The 20,189-nt window shown below is 44.3% G+C and overlaps 1 long non-coding RNA gene across 1 annotated transcript in view; it reads left to right on the top strand.

Moving 5' to 3' along the window:
- Positions 1 to 3,750: 3,750 nt before the first annotated feature.
- Positions 3,751 to 20,189, top strand: part of LOC130284266 (uncharacterized) — a 36,991-nt gene continuing 20,552 nt past the window's right edge. Inside the window, exons 1-2 of the long non-coding RNA XR_008846964.1 lie at positions 3,751 to 3,842; positions 5,950 to 6,009. This is a non-coding gene — a long non-coding RNA (uncharacterized LOC130284266). The remainder of the gene's footprint in view (positions 3,843 to 5,949; positions 6,010 to 20,189) is intronic.

Raw genomic sequence — 20,189 nt, forward strand, 5'->3', positions numbered from 1 at the left:
TGTAAACATTATAACAGTGAGCCCAACACAGAAGCAGCAGGCATGCCCGAGGAGATCCCACAGGACTGCCTTTGGTGCTGGGTCGCCACACTTCCACAATAAATTGGAATACAGAATGAAACAATAATATGACTATGTGCAATAATATATCACTCTTAATGGAACAGGCAGTTGGTTTTATCTTTGAAAAAGGCATCACTTTAAGGAGTACTACAGTGTTTTTTTTTGTTTTTTTTTTATTAACCCTCTGTGCCCAGGCTACAAAACAAAAGAAACTTTAACTCACCTACTTCCTAAGTTTCATTACTGCGGCCGGTGACAGGGACCAGAGAACAAGACACCGATATCGGTGCAACGGGGGAATGTAGAAAGGTGAGTTAAAGTTTGTTTTGTTTCCTTTTGCAGGCCGGGCACAGAGGGTTAAAAATAAAATGCACCATAGTACTCCTTTATGGTAGGTGGTAGAAGGTGCAAGAGGGGTAATTGGCAGAAAATATACCCTGATTAGTATTGCAAATTTATGGAAGTTTCCTTAAGCAGCTCACCATTTCCTCAAAAAGCTTACTGCCTAAACACTTCCATTACTGCTTGACTGATGTTGCTCAGGCAGCAATACATGGCCACAAGCTCACTCTCACCAGGTGCATGAAATGGGAGTCTAGGGGCCATCCACTGTGACTCTCTAACTTAGTGACCCCACCTTTATAACTATAGGCAAACACTTAGCATTGCCTTAACCCAGTTACAGAACCCCATTCAAGGATGGAATATTGAAGATGTAGGCACACAACAGGAATTGGATGTAACTTCAATAGGAGGCACAATGCCTAATGTTTACAGATACAATGGGTACAAGCTTGGTGGTTACAGAGTGTGTTAAAGGTACATAGAGTCATAATTACTAGGCTCTTACAGGTAACAGCACAGCAGAGCAATCGAAACTACCAAACATTGGGCTGTGTGTGAGAGGGTAGAGCAGAGGACCTTTGGTGATGCTTACAATTATGAAGATAACCTATTGCATAGCTCCCAACCGAACTGGCGGGACATTCCTGTTTTGGGGTCATTTCCTGCCATCCCGGAATGGCCCTCACATGTCCCACTCAGGGCCAATCCTGACTGCAGAGTTCCCCTGTTCACACACAGTAATAGTGTGCCCTTACTGTGTAATCAGGAGGACTTGTCACCCAGAACTCTACACACAACATCCCAGTAACTGGCCTGCAACACTGTCTTGTCTGTAAGAGAGGTTCTGGCTCCGCCCCCTGACCGTTGACTCCGGCCCCTGACCCATGGGCTCCGCCCCTGACCTGTTCTTTTCAGTTCTGTGTCCATTGGTACTTGGATTTTCCTCTCCTTTTTCCTTCTGCAAAAAGTTCAGTAAGGTAATGGAGGCCAGAACCTCACTACATGGGACTTCTGCAGCTGGACTGATATCCTGGGGAGAGGGGAGGACAGGTCTGTTGGCTAAAACTATTACTCCAGCAGCATAAGGTGAAATAATTTAGACCTACAGGAATTGTGTTTCTATGCATTGGCCAATCAAAGACTACAACTCCCAATGTGGTTTCTCTGTATGTGCAGCACAGAGAGTAGTCTTAGACTGTCTATTTACTTATTGAAATACAAAGGGGGAGATTTATCAAAACCTGTCCAATGAAAAAGATGCCCATAGCAACCACTCAGATTACTTCATTCATTTTTCAGAGGCCTTTTCAAAAATGAAAGAAGCAATCTGATTGGTTGCCATAGGCAACTCAGCAACTTTTCCTTTGGACAGGTTTTGATAAATTTCCTTAAAAGTTCCCCTATGAATCTGCAGCTCCTGTAGGACTAAAAGACTCCGCCTTAGCGTATTTGACGCTGCGGATGAACTGCTGGCAGTCACATAGAGACTGCAGAGTGAGCTCCCTGCTCCCTGTAGCTCTGTGTATCTTCTCGTAGTGGCGGATTTCCCATTGGCATTCACGGGCGGACACACAGAGCTAGCCGCAGCAGGGAGTGACCCTACCCTTATGCAGAATAATAACTTGTACAAGTCCCCATGAGGATTAACATAGTGTAAAAGAAAGTTTAAAAAATATACCCACAGAGAAATTCTAATCACCCCTTCCACTAAAGCTAAAAAAAAATGGTGCCCCGGCTCTCTGTATGAAAGAAGCCATTTCGACCAATGCATGAAGTGGCGGCCGACACGCCCCCTCCATGCAGTTCTATGGCAGAGCCAGAGATTGCCGAAAGCAGCGCTCATGCTCTCCCATAGAGCTGAATGGAGGGGGTGTGTCAGCCACCGCTTTGTGCGATGGTCTACATGCCCCATTTATGCTAAGAACCGGGGTGCCTTGTGGGAGATCGCGGGAGCTCCAGTAGTCAGAACCCCCTGATCTGATACTTATTCCCTAACCTTAGGACAGGGCATAAGTTGTTACATCCTGGAGTTCTCCTTTAATAAGAAAGAATGAATGAGTGAGCACTCACCACTCCTGCAGGCTTCCAGTAGTCTTTTACTTAGTTTCAGTGGGGAGACCAGAAGAAGTGCAAAGCAATGCACAACAACGGTGGTTTGCCTCTGAGTGCCCCCCCAGGTCCACGCCAGCACCCCAGCTGAACGAAACAAAGTAAAAGACTACTGGAAGCCCGCAGGAATGATGAGTGCTCACTCATTCAGTCTTTCTTATTGAAGATTTTTCGTGCTTTAATATATTGAGCAAAGCCTCCTAGCTTGGAGTGGCCGGGCGTACGTAGCCGGTGCCTCTGTGTACGTTAGTAGCCCCTGCCCTGAATTCAGCTACTCCAGTGAGCCTTGTGCTCTTAACCATTACCGTCTAAAAAAATAAAATAACATATCAGCCTGTGTGAAAATGTCCTGTCTGCTAACCCCTTTAGGGCACTTTCTAAAATGTGTTACTCTTTCATTTTTCCATCTACAAACCCATGAGACTTGTTTTAAGAACAACCAATTGTTCTTTGCAATAACACCTTTCATATTACTACAAAATCTATGGCAAAGCCAAATTTAAATAAATTAGTGGGGGGGAGGGGGCAAAATTTAAAAAAAGAGGTAGTATAGCAGGACGTGCCACGCACAGGCCTGTCTCGTGCCACATCCTGACACTCAGATGTCAGCACAGGAGAGGCAGAAAGACAGCCTGTCTGGAAGATCAATCCATGACAAGTAAGTCTTGCCGTCCCGGCAACTGCATCCACGGTGGTTCTCTGCAGCTTCTGTGCTCCACAGCTCCTCCAGATCCGGGACATACTGCTTAGTGCAATGGTCCATAGCAGTAGGTCCCTATCCTGGACCAGACAAGCAGTGGAGCACAGGGGACAACTATCTAGATGGGTCTTCCTACAGGGGAACAATTAGCTAGGAGGGTCTGCCTACAGGGGGCAGCTATCTAGGGGAGTCCGACCAGCAGTGGAGCACATTTGAGTATATGGCTGCTGGAACTCAAGGGGGAACTATCTACAGGAGGATTGCTTACTACAGGGGAACAATTATCTAGAGGGGTCTGCCTACGGGGGGCAGCTATCTAGGGGGTCTACCTACTCTGGGCACCTACGTAATGGGGGAATCCAAAAGAAGGGACCTGTCTACCTACTGGAGCAACCAATATTATCTAATGGGGGGGCCCACCTTCTGCCCACTGTACTATGTGAGACAACAAGGCGGGCAATATTACTGTTTGTGGTGCTGTAGGTCTTGGAAAAGTGCTAAAATGTTTTTTTTCCAGCAGGTTCTGCAGAGATAATTTGTAGCTGGAAAAAATCATCATGACGGTCTGAGCTAGTTGAAAAAGAGAAAGAAAAATGAACGACTTCAATCACTGAATACTTTATCTGTAAGTCTTCAGATGTAACTGCACTGTAATCTCTTATATGGTCTGTAGTGGTAATGATGGTGGTTGTTGTTACCTGTGCATCGGAATTCCCCCTAAACTTAGGTGACAGACTAGCAACATTATTGCTCTTAAAGAGGTATTCCCATTGTGGATGTGTGGTGTGTAGTGAAGTAGATGTGTTAGGTTCACAGTTGAGGGCGTGGTTAGGGTCAAAGTTGAGGGTGTGGTTAGGGGTGTGGCTTGTCCCTCTTTGCCCTCAGCAAAAGTTAGGAGGTATGCCTATTGTATAGATACACACTGACATATATATAAACATACACTGCAGGTCACCCAAATTACTATATCTATGTTTTCCAAACAGTGTGTCTCCAGCTGTTGCAAAACTACAACTCCCAGCTTGCCTGTACAGCCATCGGTTATCCAGGCATGCTGGGAGTTTTAATTTTGCAACAGCTGCAGACACACTGTTTGGAAAACACTGCACTATATAGTTCACACACACTACATTTAACACACATATATATGCAGGCTACACACACCACTGTATACTTCACACATATATACACATATACTGCAGGTTTTGGCATCTGAAACTGTGGGGTCCTGATCAGCTGGGAGAACAGACCAAGGTCACTTACCTGCCTTCCATCTGTGCTCCTTAACTGCAGGAAATGTCAGCAGCCTGCACTAATGGAGTGCCAATAACATCAATCAATTCTGTGATATGGAACAGCATTGTACAGTGTATACAATCTAAAGATTGCATGTAATAGTCCCTTAAAATAGGGATAAAAATTGTTAATTAATGTGAATATGCCCCTTCCCTAATAGAAGTTTGAATCACCCCGTCTATTCCCAAAGTTTTAAATAAAATAATATAAAAAACAAATATTTGTGGTATTGCATATGCATGTGTAAATGTTCAAACTATGAAAATATAATGGTAATTAAACTCTGCGGTCAATAGTGTCAATGTAAAAAAAAAAATAATAATCCAAAATAGCAGATTTTTAGTAACCAGGAAAAAAAAATGAATAAAAAGCGAACAAAAAGTCGTATCAAAACAAAAATGTTTCAAAAGTGACCCTCATACAGACCCGAATAAAGAAAAATAAAAAAGGTAAAGGAGTTAGAAGATGATGATTTTATGCATACTTATTTTAATACAAAAAAAGTTATAACTTCTTAAAAGTAGTAAAATAAAAGAGTCACAATTGTAATCACAATGCCTAAAAGTCCCAACATACCAGTATACCAGGATCCTCAGGGGACAAGTGGGTAACAAACCGTGATCAGATGTAAAAGGTCGCACCATACTCATCAAAAACGATATACAAAAAAGTATATAAGATGCAGAGGGATATATGCAGAAACAGTGGAACATACAGATAGTGATTGGATAGATCATAAACATAGAGTCAGCATATTGCTTTAATACTTAGTAGGTCATAAAGATACAGGCCAGCTCACAATGGAGCCAATCACACACACATACACCGCATTTCACACACTTCACTGTATACTTCACACAAGTGGTATAATTATTGTGTTTGTAGGAGTTGCAATTAGGGGGCCCATCACTGACCACCATGATAATTATGCCACTAACTGCTGCCACAATATCTGGCTTATCGGCTGGCACCTGCCGCTGTAAGGACAAAACCGGTGGCATGGAAATTCTGCTTGTGCACAGCGCAGCAGAATTCCATTAAACTCAATTGGACTCTGTGGAATCTCCACATGGAATTCCAATGTAAAATTCAGTGATAATGGGGGAGATTTATCACTTTCTATGCAGAGGAAAAATTGACCAGTTGCCCATAGCAACCAATTCTTTTATTTTTAAAGGCCTCCCGAACAATTAAATAATCAATCTGATTGCTATGGGCAACTGGTCAATTTTTCCACTGCACAGGATTTGATAAATCTCCCCGATAATCTATAAATTTCATGTGTACTTTGCACATCTGTGTGTTTTTTTCCTGATGTCTCATATATATTTTTTAAATTTCATGTGTACTTTGCACATCTGTGTGTTTTTTCCTGATGTTGGTGTTAATTAATCTCTGTGTAACAGGGTTGTAATTATTATTGTTTTCATATATAGGATGAGGATCTGCTAACAAAGTGAGTAGCCAACAATTTCCAGGCATCAAACTCTGCAGAGGTAAGAGCAGTCTGTGGGTAATCTGTGGCGGCCATGAAGGGGGCCCAGGGCAATTTTTTGCATCCGGTCCCGTGGTTTCCAGCTACACCCCTGCAGTAGGTCTTTACATAGCATCAAGGATTCGGTGCAATAATTTAAGTACATGTAAAGGGTTACTTCGATGCTCCAGCCACATCCCTCGTGATGTCACACCACACCCCTTGTGATGTCATGCCACGCCCCCTCCATTCATGTCTATGGAAGGGGCGTGTCAGCCAATACGCCCCTCCCATAGACATGAATGGAGGGGGCACAATGTGACATCATGCGGGGGTGTGGCCGCAACGTCATGACTAGAGATGAGCGAATCGAAGTTGACGAACCCGAATTCATTACGGATTTCATGAAAAAATCGATTCACAACGAATGCGAATATCGCTGCGATTCTATTGCACGAATCGCTTCATTAAACTCCATTTTACAGCGTTCCAGGCTATTGGAGAGCTAAGATGGCGGATCCACATGTGAGTAAATGGGGCAGGGGTTTATGGGAGGGCGGGAAACAGTGGCGGGAATGAAGGTAGGCGTGCTGACCCTGAATCACATGTGAGATGCAGCCTATCAGTGTTCACTGACCCCTGTGATGTCACAGCCCCTATATATTCGGTGGCCATCTTGCCTCTCTTCATTTTATCTATGCACTCAGATGGAGAGGACGGGACTGCGTGTGTGTGAATAGCTCATACCACAGCGTTACACTGCAACTGCTAGTCACATCAGCATTAGGGAAAGGGAGTGCTTTCCTGTTACACTGTGAAGAAGGCTCATTGATAGCCAAACCTCCTATTCATGTTATTGAGCATTGCAGCAGAGAGGGGCAGATAGCTGTCAGCTGCCTCATACAGATCTCCAAGCTGCCTGAACTTTCTGAAGCATCTTATCTCCTCATTTTTCAGCACAATTGAGTTTATTTTTATTTGCTCCACAAATCTTCTGCTGCTCAGAATTGTGTGACAGAGTGCAATTTAGGGTTTAATCCCTGGATTTTTTTTTTTTTTTTTTGTGGTGCTGCACTGTTGGGTCCTGCTGATGTTCAGAAATACGTGATTGTTCAGTTGACTGTATTGCATTTGTACCATTTTGTACCTGTTCATCTGTCAAGGGGCTGGCTACATACTGTGCAAGTCCAAACATTACTATTCACTGTCTTTTTTTTTTTTTTTATAGTTTTTTTCTGAGTATAGTTACGCCTATATAACTGCCTTCATCAGTGCATATCGCATAGGTACATCCAAGTATTGTACCATTTAGCACCTGTTAAGCTGTCAAGGTGCTCCATACTGTCAAAATCCAAACCATAGTATCCACCGGCTGGTGTTTTTCAAAAATACAGATTTTTTTCTGCTAATAGTTAGGCATATTCCTGCCCTCATCAGTGCATAGCGCATAGGTACATCTAAGTATTGTAACATTTAGCACCTGTTAAGCTGTCAAGGTGTTCCATACCGTCAAAGTCCAAATCATAGTATCCACCGGCTGGTGTTTTTCAAAAATACATTTTTTTCTGCTAATAGTTAGGCATATTACTGCCCTCATCAGTGCATAGCACATAGGTACATCCAAGTATTGTACCATTTAGCACCTTTTAAGCTGTCAAGGTGCTCCATACCGTCAAAGTCCAAACCATAGTATCCACGGGCTGGTGTTTTTCAAAAATACAGAGTTTTTTCTGCTAATAGGCATATTACTGCCCTCATCAGTGCATACCGCATAGGTACATCCAAGTATTGTACCATCTAGTACCTGTTAATCTGTCAAGGGCATACATACTGTTCAAGGACAGCCGTAAGTAATCACCTGCTGCTGTTCTAGACAAATACTGTTTAAAGAGTAGTGTAGCGTATTGTAATACCCTCATAAACGCACTAAGTATGTCAGGCAGAGAAGTGCCAGGACGTGCACAGAGGAGTGGCAGAGGCCTAAATACTTCAGGTAGAGTTGGCAGCAGACTTGGGGCGAGTGGCAGCAGGAGTCGCAGCGAGAGGCCTGAGCTCCCTTTACCAGCCAGCGGTCGTGCCTACACCAGCAACCCATCTGCTGTCGTGGATTGGTTAACATGCTCATCCACATCATCACAAGTGACATCTGACACCCCCAGTCAACAGTCAGTGGGTTCCTCAGACACAACCCTCAGTTGGCACGGCCCGGGAGCAGTCCCTGTCCTCCCATTGCCTTTGTCCCATGCTGTTCCCTCTCCTAAAGAAGTGTCTTATGCTGTGGGTTCAGCTCCACTATTTACTGAGGACGATCTAATAGAGCATGGTCAGCAGCTATTGGACAGCCAAGAAGGGGAGGAGACATGCGCTGCTTGCTCCGCTAGGCGGCCAAGTAGTGATGCGAGAGTGACTTGGGAGGCGGTATTGCAAGTGTTCAGGGTCCTGAAGCAGACACTGTTTGGGAACCTGAGGAGGACATCAGTGACGTGCGCACAACTGTTAATGATGATGATGTCGATCGTAATTGGGAGCTGGGTGCAGAAGGGGCTTCATAATCATCAAGAGAAGAGAGTTGCAGGTTGCCCTTGAGGCAGCAAGGCGGTAGAACGGTTGGCAGTCAGCGTGGTGGCAGTAGTGGAAATTCAGGAGCCAAACGTGGCCGGGGGAGACCACCTGATTTGCGGCAGCCTACCTTTCCGGGAGGTAGTGGAACAGGGGTTCCTGGAGACGGCGCCAGTAGCAGTCCATTAGTGCGGACTGCGGGTGGGAAAATCAGTAACTCAGCGGTGTGGAAGTTTTTTAGAAGGCCTCCGGAGGAGGTTCACGTAGCCACATGCAAGATATGTCGGCAGAAGGTGAAGCGTGGCCAGGGTCCCAATGTCGGCACCATGGCCCTGCGTCAACACATGCTTCGCCACCATAAAGCGGCCTGGGAGAACCGTGGCTCCGATGTAGTGGTCCAGCCTGCTGCATCACCCAGTGGCCAGCCGCTCCCTCCTTCATCCAGCTAAGGCTCCACCACCTCAGCCGAAGGGAGCTGTGTGTCAAACCCTCCTTCTGTCGCTCCTGCTTCTCCCACTTTTAGTCAGCCATTCCGCCAACAATCCATCGGCGAAGCCATGTCCAAGAGACAACAGTATGCTCCCACTCATCCAACGGCGCAGAAGTTGAATGCGCTCCCGTCCAAGTTGCTGGTGTTGCAGTCCCTCCCTTTTCAAATGGTGGACTCTGCACCTTTCAGAGAATTGATGGCTTGTGCCGAGCCGAGGTGGAGAGTCCTAAGCCGTCATTTCTTTGCGAAGAAGGCAGCCCTGCATAAGTTTGTACAAGAGAAGGTGGGCCAGTCCTTGAGCCTGTCGGTGTGTTCAGAAGTGCACGGCAGCGCCGACGTGTGGAGCTGTAACTACGGGCAGGGACAATACTTGTCTTTTATGGCTCACTGGGTAAATGTGGTTCCTGCACAGCCACAACAGCAACTTGGACAGGTCACACCGCTTCCTCCTCCACGCTCTCGCTCCCAGGCAGTTGGTCCTGTTAAAGTGTGCGACGCCGCCTCCTCATCCTCCACCGTGTCCTCGGCCTCCACTGCACGTCCAAATCTCGGTGGCCCTTCATCGTACCATGTGTGTAGGGCACGGCGGTGTCAAGCTGTTCTTCACATGGTTTGCCTTGGCGAACGGAGTCACACAGGGGCTTACTCCACGAAATCTGGAAATGGGAACCATGGTGACCGACAACGGGAAGAACATCGTGTCCGCGCTGCGACAAGGAAGTGTTGAATCTGGTTGTCAAGCACTTCCTCAAGTCTTCACCCCATTTGCAAAACATCCTGAAAATGGCAAGGAAACTGTGCATACACTTCAGCCACTCGTACACCACCAAGCACACCTTCCATGAGCTGCAGCGTCAGAACGGTATCCCACAACATAGTCTTATTTGTGACGTTGCCACACGTTGGAATTCCACCCTCCATAATATGTTGGACAGACTATACGAACAAAGAAAAGCCATCACCGATTTCTTGATGATAGGAGTACTCCCCTGTGTAACTTCAATGTGAACCAGTGGCAGCTCATACGTGACACCTGCCGTTTGCTGAGGCCCTTTGCGGAAGCCACATTATTTGTGAGTCGTCTGGATTACGCCATGAACGACGTAATTCCACTCCTACATTTCCTACAACAAATGATTGAAACCATGGCTGGTCACGGCAATGGAGACGTTGCGCCTACATCTCAAGGCTACATGAGCCCTGTGGGGGCTGAACTGGAGGAGGAGGATGATGAGGGGCAGAGCGGAGCACAGTTTAGGTTGGATGAGATGGCCGGTGTTTCTAGTCTTCGGACAGGAGAGGAGGAGCAGGAGCAGCCAGAGGAGCTGGAGGGTTATGATGAAGTTGAAACAGAGGACCCAGACACACCGTGGCAGTATGCAGTGGAGATGGAGGCAGGTAGTCCCTCTGAGTCACTGGCGCAAATGGCACGATGCATGCTCAGTTGCTTGCGTAGTGACCCCCGAATTGTCAAAATTTGTCAGCGGGATTACTCCTGGATCTCCACCTTATTAGAGCCTCGTTACCGTCCCAAAAGGGGGGCCTTTTTTACACCCACTGAGAGGGAGGACAAACTGACCTACTACAGGGACATTCTACGTAGTCAGTTGGCTGATGCCTATCGGCCACATGGTCCATCCACTCGCAGGTCTGACTCGGGGGGCCCTCTGAGCTCACCTTCCACTGCCATGGCGGCTGGGGAGGGGTGGGAGGAGCAGTACCAGCTCAATCAGCAGCAGCCTGAGTCTACAGTCGCTGATGAGTAGCTTTCTTCACCCGCATAGTGAAACAACTCATCAGCAGCAGGTAGACATGGAGCAGGACCTGAACTAGCAGGTGGTAGCATACCTTGACATGGCCATGCCAACAACCATTGAAGATCCGCTGGACTTCTGGGCAGCCAAACTTGATTCATGGCCACAACTAGCAGAGTTTGCCCTGGAAAAGCTGTCCTGCCCGGCCAGTAGTGTGCCATCAGAGCGGGTGTTTAGTGCGGCCGTGGCCATAGTCACCCCAAAGCGAACTCGTCTGTCCACCAAAAATGTGGAGAGACTGACGTTTGTCAAGATGAATCGGGGATGGATCAGCCAGGATTTCCAGCCACCAATGCCAGATGCCTCGGAGTAGATTGACCATGCTGCTACACCAACATTTTCCAATTATGGTTGGTTATGAAACCCTCTTGGGTTATCAATTAGGGTTATGAAACCCTCTTTGGTACTGCAATTGCCTGCTCCTGGCTCATCCTGTGTCTTTCAGGAACTACTTGCCTCACTGATGCTTCTGGCCTTGGTCCTTAAATTTTTGGATGTTTAGCAGTAGCTAATACATGCTGAATGCAAATTTCAACAATGATCTTTAAATTCTCGGCGCTCTGCTAGGGCCTTCTCCTACCCCGCCGTGGCCGATCTGAGGACCTCACTAAACCATCCAATCGGTAGTAGAGACATGAGGTGTGTACAAAGGGCAGGGACTTAATATACCCGAGCTTATGACCTGCGCTCAGTTGTGATTCTTCTTTCCTGGCAAATAATTGCAATCCCTGATCCCTATCGCAGACGAGGTTCAGCGGGTTACCCGCACCTGTCGGTGAAAGATAGACATACACTGGTCTGTTCAGTGTAGCGCACGTACAGCCCCGGACATGAGGGCATAACACACCTGTTATTGCTCAATCTCGCGAGTGATCGTGCAATGTAAGGGGTTATTAAAACCTCTTGGGTACTGCTGATGCCTACTCCTGACTGCTCCTGTGTCTTTCAGGAACTACTTGACTTCATGATGCTTCTGGGCTTGGGCTTTTATTTTTAGGATTTTTGAAATACATAAATACATGCTTAATTTAAATTTCAACATTTATGGTGCAATGCATGGGGTTATTAAACACTCTTGGGTAGTGTTTTTTTTTTCAAATTTTCTGATAATTATCATAGTAATAAACTTGAATTTTCCACAATAATAAGCATTACACCATTGAACGATTGTTGCGTGTGATTTTTTTAAGTAAAATTTTCAAAAAAAATACACAGAGGGATGAACTCTGCTTCTTTATTTCATAAAAAATTATTTTATAGAAGAATGTATTTTGGTGGTCCTGCATTATAGAGTCTTCTGGACTCTTGGATATGCGCTTGTTCTTAAACAAAGGTACAAATTCCAAAAATGGCCGGTCAGGGCTATGGAGATGTTGTGCCTACATCTTACGGCCACATGAGCCCTGTGGGTGCTTATGAGATTAGGTCCTTTGTACCCACACGGCGGGGTTCGGGACACAAATTTTGATTTAAATTTCAAATAAAAAAATCACACATTTCAATGGTCTCCTCATGCTGCAGCCAACTCCAGGCAGCGTCATTCTGGTAATATATAGAGAGCACTCGCTGTCCTAAATTTTCGTTAAAATTTTTCGTAAAAAATGTTTGTCTTTTTTATTAGGGATTGTGAAGCTTTGGTGCGTACTCATGCATCAGCCAACTCCAGCCTGTGTCATTCAGGCAATATATAGTTTACTGATGGCGCTGTTGGGCCTTGGTCTGGGAATTTCAAATTTTCTCATAGGTAGCATCCGCTATCCATAAGTCTTCTTCATAAATTTCTACAATTGTTGTGTTTTTTTGGAGGGATTGTGAAGCCCTAGTGTGTACTCATGCATGAGCCAACTCCAGGCTGTGTCATTCAGGCAACATATAGGTAGCACCCGCTGTCCTAAATATTCTTAAAATTATTTTAAAAACGGTTGTTTTTTCTTTGGTATTCTGAAGCCCTGGTGTGTACTCAATGCTGCTTCCTGCTACACTCTGTCAGCCCGTTGGTCCTGCGACAGTGTGCTACTTCACGCCTCCTACGCCTCCACATCCTCCACCGTGTCTTAAGCCTCCACTGCCCGGACAAGTCTCAGTGACCCTTCAGCATACCATGTGGGCAGGTCACGGCGGTGTCAATCTGTTCTTCACATGGTTTGCCTTGGCGAGAAGTCTTGGAAACAATTGCCAGGTCAGGGCAATGGAGACGTTTCACCTAAATCTCACGGCCACATGAGCCCTGTGGGGGCTTGTTGGATTTGGTCTTTCCTACCCACACGCTGGGGTCCGGGACATGCAAAGGTTGTTTTAAATTTCAAATCAAAAAATGATGGCGTTGCTGGGCCTGGGTCTGGGAATTTCAAATTTTCTCATGGGTAGCACCCGCTATCCAAAATCTTTTTCAAAAATTTCTAAAATTGTGGTATTTTTTGGGAGGGATTGTAAAGCCCTGGTGTGTACTTGTGCATCAGCCAACTTCATGCTGTGTCATTCAGGCAATATATGGGTTATTGATGCCGCTGTGGGGCCTGGGTCAGGTAATTTAAAATTTTCTCATAGGTAGCACCCGCTATCCAAAATCTTTTTCAAATATTTCTAAAATTGTGGTGTTTTTTGGGAGGGATTGTGAAGCCCTGGTGTGTACTCGTGCATCAGCCAACTCCAGGCTGTGTCATTCAGGCAATATATGGGTTACTGATGCCGCTGTGGGGCCTAGGTCTGGTAATTTCAAATTTTCTCATAGGTAGCACCCGCTATCCAAAATCTTTTTCAAAAATTTCAAAAATTGTCGTGTTTTTTGGGGGGGATTGTAAAGCCCTGGTGTATACTCGTGCATCAGCCAACTCCAGGCTGTGTCATTCAGGCAATATATGAGTTACTGATGCCGCTGTTGGGCCTGGGTCTGGGAATTTCAAATTTTCTCATAGGTAGCACCCGCTATCCAAAATCTTCGGTTTAAATTTCTTAATTCATCTTTTAATCTTAGGGATTGTGAAGGCCTAGTGCCTACTCATGCTGCTGGCAACTCTGGGCTGTGCCATTCATCCACTATATGGTCTCCTCATGCTGCCAACACCTCCATGCTGTGCCATACAGCCACTATATGGTCTCCTCATGCTGACACCATGTCCATGCTGTGTCATTCAGCCACTATATGGTGTCCTCATGCTGCCAACACCTCCACGCTGTGCCATTCAGCCACTATATGGTCTCCTCATGCTGCCAACACCTCCGCGCTGTGTCATTCAGCCACTATATGGTGTCCTCATGCTTCAGCTTCATCCAAGCGGTGTCATTTAGCCACTATATGGTGTTCTCATGCTGCCAACACCTCCACACTGTGTCATTCAGCCACTATATGGTGTCCTCATGCTTCAGCCTCATCCAAGCTGTATCATTCAGCCACTATATGGTGTCCTCATGCTGCCAACACCTCCACGCTGTGTCATTCAGCCACTATATGGTGTCCTCATGCTGCCAACACCTCCATTCTGTGTCATTCAGCCACTATATGGTGTCCTCATGCTTCAGCCTCATCCACGCTGTGTCATTCAGCCACTATATGGTGTCCTCATGCTGCCAATACCTCCACGCTGTGTCATTCAGCCACTATATGGTGTCCTCATGCTTCAGCTTCATCCAAGCTGTGTCATTCAGCCAGTATATGGTGTCCTCATGCTGCCAACACCTCCACACTGTGCCATTCAGCCACTATATGGTGTCCTCATGCTGCCAACACCTCCATTCTGTGTCATTCAGCCACTATATGGTGTCCTCATGCTTCAGCCTCATCCAAGCTGTGCCATTCAGCCACTATATGGTGTCCTCATGCTGCCAATACCTCCACGCTGTGTCATTCAGCCACTATATGGTGTCCTCATGCTTCAGATTCATCCAAGCTGTGTCATTCAGCCAGTATATGGTGTCCTCATGCTGCCAACACCTCCACACTGTGCCATTCAGCCACTATATGGTGTCCTCATGCTGCCAACACCTCCATTCTGTGTCATTCAGCCACTATATGGTGTCCTCATGCTTCAGCCTCATCCAAGCTGTGCCATTCAGCCACTATATGGTCTCCTCATGCTGCCAACACCTCCACGCTGTGCCATTCAGACACTAAATGGTCTCCTCATGCGGCCAACACCTCCACACTGTCATTCAGTCACTATATGGTCTCCTAACACTGATGCCACCACCAGGCTCTGTCATTGTGCTGCTGTGCGGCAGTGATTCTAAAAGCGATGCCGGTAATCTGCATGTTATTCTGAATAACAGTATTATTTCACTAACCCAGCACACTCCATATGCGTTTTAGAACACAGCAAAGTGTTCTATACCCCTATAGAGGCTGTATGTACACTAGAAATAGCCTTTTTTAATATAGATTTGCCGCAAAAAATTATGGAACGAAACAAACTTTTTCGGAAAATTCGACGAATTGGCCGAATCGAATTTTTGAAAAGTTCGCTCATCTCTAATGAAGATAATAAAGAAATAGCTGTGCCCTATGAAGGGAGCTCTCAGGGGCTCAATAAGAGCCTAAAATCACCTTGTCACCAATCTGAAGGACTGCTAATGGAACAGAACCAGGCAGGTTTATTACAATCTTTAGAAACAATAGGTAATATCTACATCAAAGTACAGTATCAAAATAATGAGCATAAACCAGGTTATTCCTTTGTGTAATGTGATGAATTACTGTATTTATGCAATCATTGCTTTTTCTTCCATCAGAAAGTTAAGACATGATTATTTTCTTTTAATATTTTTTTTAAATGTCTTGATTCTATTAGGAAAACACTTCAAGTGCACTCTATAAAACATGAAATCAAGTATATTTCTTCTTTTTTTTCGTAAAATGAATTATGCACTTGAAACACAATAGACAAATGGGCATTTATATAAAAAGCGAGACTTTGGTAAAGAAACAACATTACAGATAAGATTGTCTTGTACTTGAACACAACATTAAGATTTTTTATATTGACTATGATATTTATCTCTTTTTTGCTTCCCTTGTACCTCTCGAGCTCTTTTAATGCACCATAACCTGCCATATCCTTTACTACCTTAGTAAATATTTTATCTGTGGGAAGCAGAATAAAGCTTTATTTTTATTATGTCCTTCATGTATTGTTATGAAAGGGTTAGCACTTGCCAATCTATACAGCTTTTTCCATTGTTGTACAGCAATACACAGATTTTTATTACTGTTCTCATTTTCTTCTCAAGCTTTATTACCTGAAGAAGTTAGAGATGGTCTTTGATCACTATTGGAAAGCAACACGCATTAGTAAACTTCTATACAAAAGGTGATTTCATAGTCTTAGGTGAAAAAAATATATTTTTATTTCTCTTTCAAGCTCAGTAAATCAATAAAAACAAATGCTCTAATATGGCTGGATTCATATACAAATTAACTTTAAAGAGAAACCGACTATATAGTATACTGGGTTATAGTGCGAGTGCAGAGCTGTTAAAGGAGGGGTTACTCACATTTATTGGTAAAGTATTCTCTGTGTTGTGGCCGTTTATAGTTTTATTCCTATTGCTCAGCTTTGCGCATTGGAGACACGGAGCCGGCTCGCCCAGCTCCCACGCCTCATAAATATTCCCCAACTCGACCCGACCCCTTCCTGAATATGCAAACAAACAGGCCGCTGCCTCGCTACACCCGGAAGTCGCATTCTCTCACGTCACAAATGTGAGAGTGAAGATGTTTACATATTAATGGTCTATTCACACGTACAGTATTCTGTGCAGATTTGATGCACAGGATTTTCTGCAGCAGATTACAATGTAAACTGAATGACTGAACATAACTTGAAATCCTGCGCATCAGAATACTGTAAGTGTGAATAGACCCTAAAGGGGTACTCCGGTGGAAATATTTTTTTTTAAATCAACTGGTGCCGGAAAGTTAAACAGATTTGTAAATTACTTCTATTTAAAAATCTTAATCCTTCCAGTACTTATCAGCTGTTTTATACTACAGAGAACGTTGTGTAGTTCTTTCCAATCTGACCACAGTGCTCTCTGCTGACACCTCTGTCTGTGTCAGGAACTGTCCAGAGTAGGATTAAATCCCTATAGCAAGCCTCTCCTTCTCTGGACAATTCCTGACATGGACAGAGGTGTCAGCAGAGAGCTCTGTGGTCAGACAGAAAATAACTATACAACTTCCTCTGTAGTATACAGCAACTGATAAGTACTGGAAGAATTAAGATTTTTAAGTAGAAGTAATTTACAAATCTGTTTAACTTTCTGGCACTAGTTGATTTGAAAACATTTCTTTTCCAACAGAGTACCCCTTTAAGAAAGGGGTCGCGCCTGGCCAATAGGACATTTCCATAGGACATTTCCATTTAGGAATGTACTTACTTTTGTTGCCAACGATTAGACATTAATGGCGGTGTGTCAAGATAGTTTGAGGGGACGCAACATTAACCTCTTAAGGATGCAGGGCGTACCTGTACGCCCTGAGTCTGCTCCCGTTATATAACACAGGGCCACATCCTGGCATGATCAATGTTATCCTATGAGATAACAAAAATCTATGTAAAAAGATCAGCGTGTGCAGTGTTATAGTCCCTTATGGGAGCTATAACACTGGGAAAAAAAGTGAAAAAAAAGTTAATAAAGATCATTTAACCCCTTCCCTAATAAAAGTTTGAATCACCCCCCTTTTCCCATAAAAAAAAAAGCTGTGTAAATAAAACATATTTATATAAAAAAATAAACATATATGGTATCACTGTGTGCAGAAATGTCTGAGTTATAAAAATATATTGTTAACTAAACTGCGCGGTCAATGGCGTACGTGCAAAAAAATTCCAAAATAGCGTCTTTTTTGGTCACTTTTATATCATGAAAAAATCTATAAAAAGCGATCAAAAAGTCAGATCAACATAAAAATGATACTGATAAAAACTTCAGATCACGGCGCAAAAAATGAGCCCTAATACAGCCCCGTACGTAGAAAAATAAAAAAAAGTTATAGGATTCAGAACATTACAATTTTAAACATATACATTTTCGTGCGTGTAGTTATGATTTTTTCCAGAAGTAGGACAAAATCAAACCTATATAAGTAGGGTATTAATTTAATCTAGGGCGATTACGGGCCCAAATAAAATCAGATAGGAGTGAAGAGAGTCCCCCAAAAAAGGTTTTAGGAAGGCTGGAGGGAATGCATGAGAAGAGATAGAGGAGTCTAGGGAGGATATTCATTTTCACAATATTGATTCTCCCCAACCAGGAAAATTCTCTTGGCTCCGATCTGGACAAGTCAGCCTTAATGGTTTGTAGCAAAGGAGGAAAGTTAAGGCAAAAAGTGTCACTAAAGTCACTGGGTATTTGGACACCTAAATATGGGAGCAATCCAGTACACCATTTAAAATCATAGTTATTCTGTAGTTGTTGAACTATTGTGGGAAGTAGGGATATATTAAGTGCTTCGCTTTTGGAGGAATTCAATTTGTAGATAGAGTAATGAGAGGGGAAAGGAGAAGACTGTAGCACTCCAATAAGATGAAAAGTGAATGTGGCTTTATTCCAATTCAAACATCAAGGCTAGCCTTGATGTTTGAATTGGAATAAAGCCACATTCACTTTTCATCTTATTGGAGTGCTACAGTCTTCTCCTTTCTACATTGTGAAGTGTCTCCCGTGACCTGGGACTCCGACCGTGTGCACCCACCTTCGACTTACATTCTACAGAGTGCTGCTCCTTATCCTTTGTAATGAGAGGGGAGGCATGTGAGGGGAGAGGACAAGAAAAGCAGGAGGTCATAGGCAAAAGCCGAGATTTTGTGATGGTAACAGGACATCTGGAGTCCCCTGATATCAGGAGGTGCTCCATACATAAAATGAACAAAAGATGAGACAAGGGACAACCTTGCCTCGTACTATTGCAAATAAGGAAAGGAGAAGATATTTGGCCATTTACCCTGATTTGGGCATGAGGAGCCGAATAGAGTGCCATAATACATGCCAGCATCTGTCATCCCAAGCCTATCTAGGATAAACAGTCAGAAGAAAGCCCCAGTCAACCCGATCAAAGGACTTCTCTGCAACTAGACAAAGCAGGCAGAGAGGTATGCCAGCCTTATGGGCGTGGTGGATGACCGAAAAAGTCTGTAGGGTATTATTTCTGGCCTCTCTAACGCGTATGAACCCCACTTGATCAATATGGACTAGGGTCGGCATGTAGGAGGCCAATCTGTCTGCAAGTAATTTAGCGAATATACGTGAGAAGAGACAGCGCTCGGCACAGCTGAAAGTCCAGGCCACTGAACAGGTCAATACCCGGACACTCACACCAAGCAATATCAGTACGGGGTGCTCTATTTCAAGAATGCAAGTCCTTCAATAGACCTAAACATAGAAATGTAAGAATGGCATATATTATGTGAATACATACATACACAAAAGCGGCATCAAGGGAGAGGGAGGCCTTTCAGGTAGGTTATTTCAAACGCCTCGCGTGCTTCTTCTGACCACTCCCTGCTTCACATTATTGCTGGTGTATATACTGGCGCCAACGTGAACAGGTGTATGTTTTAACTCTTTCTAGTACAAGTGAATTAAAAACAATTGTAAAAAAATTGTAAATACAAAAATGTAAATACAAAAATGCTTAGAGGAATATTAAACTAAAACTAAAATCTAACTTGTCATTCAAGCCTGTGGGTTCCTGTGCTTTTGTTTGCAGGATCCACTTAGCTTCTTTTTGACGGTGGAGCTTTTTTCTATCTCCTCCGGCTTCTAACTGTACACGTTCCAAGCGAAAAAATTTCAAAACAGCAGTATTACCGTACTTCTTCAGACCACAGGTGTGATCTGAAGAAGTACGGAAGTACGACACAGCTGTTACCTCCACGCTGCATCCCCGGCGTCTCCGCCATGTAACCTGCATGACACCACTCCATTGATGTTATACAGTTGCTGAAGCAAATAAAGAAGCTAAAGCATTTCTCTGGAGAGTGCCGTCTACCATTCTTTCTGTGTGGATATTGAATTTTGTTCCGTTCTGGACATAGCACCCTGGGAAGACTTTTGCTTCATACTTTCCACCTGGTACACACCTATCACCGTTAACACAGCAGTGCCGGTAGCTATGCCTTCTCTTTGAGATTTGTAAATTACTTCTATAACAAAAATCTTAATCCTTCCAGTACTTATCAGATGCTGAAAACTACAGAGAAAATTATTTTCTTTTTGGAACACAGAGCTCTCTGCTGACATCACGAGCACAGTGCTCTCTGCTGACATCTCTGTCCATTTTAGGAACTGACCAGAGCAGCATATGTTTGCTATGGGGATTTTCGCCTTCACTGGATAGTTCCT

This window comes from Hyla sarda, chromosome 8, assembly GCF_029499605.1.
Source record: "Hyla sarda isolate aHylSar1 chromosome 8, aHylSar1.hap1, whole genome shotgun sequence".
Lineage (NCBI taxonomy): Eukaryota > Metazoa > Chordata > Amphibia > Anura > Hylidae > Hyla > Hyla sarda.